We start from the raw sequence: 2,904 nt of genomic DNA, 5'->3' as shown, positions 1-2,904 counted from the left end.
GAGGGTGCCTACCTGTGTAGACAGGAGACAATTGGAGGGTCCCCTGTCCCCACCGCGGGAGGCGGGCGTTGGGGCTCAGACAGAATGGCGGAGGGGGGTCACCTGTCTCGATTCCCTGCCTGCCCCCCTGGCCTGGACCTCGAGATGTGAGCCCCCTATACGGGGTCACGCCAGCGTGTGTCCCGAACCTTCTGGAATAGACACCTCCAGCCGTGCATCGCAGGGGGGCGTCGTCTTTTTCAATAACCACTCGGGACTTTTAATTGTGTCAAATGAACTGCATGGTCAGGGCTGTTGGCCGCGGGACATTTCCACGTTCACAGACATGTCCCAGTCACGGGGGGGACCCCTCCATTCTAAATGCTGAGGAGGGGGCTCTGTCCCTTCGTGACGTGAGTCCATAAACCACCGTGGGGCACACGTGCGTCCCCAGCAGGCATCCCCGCCAGCCTCGCGCCCGGTGCATATATGCGCGCATTAGGATGCCAGCGGCTGCCCGCGCTCAGCCCGAATGTGAAACAGAACCCCCCCCCCGCCCCGCTTTGATGTGAACTCGCGACTGATCTAGATGCAGTCGACGTGGCTGCTACACCCCATTGCCATTCAATCCATTATACCGCTCACGGCGCTCCTCATCATCCTGACTTCTAATTTGACAATGACAAAGGGCTTCTCGGCGATTTTAAATTTCATAATTTTAATCTGTCAAGCCTGACATTTAATTAGTGCCCTTTGTAACCCGTAGCCACGCGCGCCCAGGGCTCTGCTGGTTTTCGTTCGGAGGAAAAAAAAAAAATTTTCCCCGCCCCCGCGGAAGAGTGGATTAATAAATAGGTGCATAACTGCCCGGTGTGAGACAATCGGCCACGACGCTCTATTAGCCCGAAATCGAGACAAATGAGGTTAATAATATTTTGAAGTGTGGCTCTATCGTGTTAGCCGTGATTAAGCTGGGGTGCGGCCCCTCCCCAGCGACAGACGCCCTTCGCAAACGTGTAACAGCAGGTGTGGTGTGCAGAGCGTCCTGTGAGCGGTGATCTGAGCACACACCGCGGTCGTGAGCGCCTTACGGGATCTGGTGGTGCTGCGTGACAGTTGCTGGGTTTGCGCACAAGGCAAGGCAGACAAGCAGGGATTGTGGAGCGGACTCTGGGCGCCGGCCGGTCAGGGGGATGTGCTGGGGTAGCTGGACCGTCACTCGGGCATCTTCCTGGCTGATGGGGGGGGTCTCTGTGCGGAGAATCTGCCTTCAAGGCTGCCACGCTGAGGCCATCTTGACCTGCTCTGGGGACTCAGCGTTTCTCTCTTGATTTGAACCCCAGACTCCCTCAGATTTTGCTCGTGAGCTCCCCTTCCCGACGGAAGGTGCATGAAGGCGTTCAGACTCCCCTCGGGGCCCCAAAGCAGCGGGGATGTGGCTGTGTCTTCACACTCGCCTGGAGAGGAAAGCATTTTACTGCAAGAGAGGGTCTCTGCTTTGGGGTTTGAAAGTCAGGTGCACGGATTCGAATGCTATCCCTTGAAACTTCCATCCATCCATCCAACTGTCCATCCATCCGTCCATCCGTCTGTCCATCCATCCATCTATCCATCCATCCATGCATCACCCATCCATCCATCCATCCACCCATCATCCATCCATCCACTCAACCTTCCATCCATCCGTCCATCCACCTATCCATCCATCCATCCATCACCCATCCATCCCTCCATCCATCCATCCACTCACACACGCACCCATCCATCCATCCGTCCATCCACCCATCCATCATCCATCCATCCAACCATCCATCCATCCATCCATCCATCCACTCAACCTTCTATCCATCCATCCATCCACCTATCCATCCATCCATCCATCCTTCCATCACCCATCCATCCATCCATCCATCCACCCACACATCCATCCATCCCTCCATCCATCCATCCACTCACACACGCACCCATCCATCCATCCGTCCATCCACCCATCATCCATCCATCCAACCATCCATCCATCCATCCATCCGTCCACCCACCCATCCATCTGTCCATCCATCCATCCATTCATTCCTTCCAGAAACAGCAATCCCCCGGCCACATGGGAAGCACCTGGTGAAACGCTTCCTCAGTGGTGATTATTCTCACAAGAGACACAAGTTATGCACGAAAGTGCTGGGCTTTGTGGGACAGACAGGGCTTCCTGTGAGTAGGTCAGGTCAGTCTTGAGTGTGTTGCTCAATGTGTCTGAGTCTGACCCTCCCCCCCCGCCTCTGCCTGGGAAGGTGGGTGTGGACGTTGCATGAAAGAAAAACTGCATTTAAATCACCCGGACTGTGCATTCATGGTTGTCATTGCCGAAACTTCTTTTTTTTTTTTAATTTAATGTTTATTTCTTTCCTTTTTTTTTAAATAATTTTTTAATGTTTTATTTATTTCTGAGAAAGAGAGAGAGGGACAGCATGAACAGAGGAGGGGCAGAGGGAGAGGGAGACACAGAATCCGAAACAGGCTCCAGGCTCCGAGCTGTCAGCACGGAGCCCGACACGGGGCTTGAACTCCTGCCCCGTGAGATCATGACCTGAGATGAGTTTGGATGCTTCACCGACGGAGCCCCCGGCCGCCCTATTCCTGTTTCTCACTGGGACTGTTGTGCCCCCGGCTGCCCTCCGCCCCGTCATCCTCGCTGCCGTGTTCACGGGTCCCACAGAACGTGGGTTTTCAACGGGCACGGAGATGCTCGGTCCAAGCGTCCCGTGCCTCTGAGCTCCGCTGCTTGGTGCACGCCGGCTGCGAAGTCACAGACCGGGCCCGGGGTTTCGAGGGCACCCCGGCACGCAGCCGGGTTTGCAAACTCTGGGATTTGCCCCGGCCTCGCGCGTCAGGCGGCGCATGGAGCGGCATTTAATCAACCCTATTTGCCGA

The sequence above is a fragment of the Hyaena hyaena genome, unplaced genomic scaffold (genome assembly GCF_003009895.1).
Source record: "Hyaena hyaena isolate Hyena2069 unplaced genomic scaffold, ASM300989v1 scaffold_259, whole genome shotgun sequence".
Lineage (NCBI taxonomy): Eukaryota > Metazoa > Chordata > Mammalia > Carnivora > Hyaenidae > Hyaena > Hyaena hyaena.
This window is presented reverse-complemented; position numbering follows the sequence as displayed.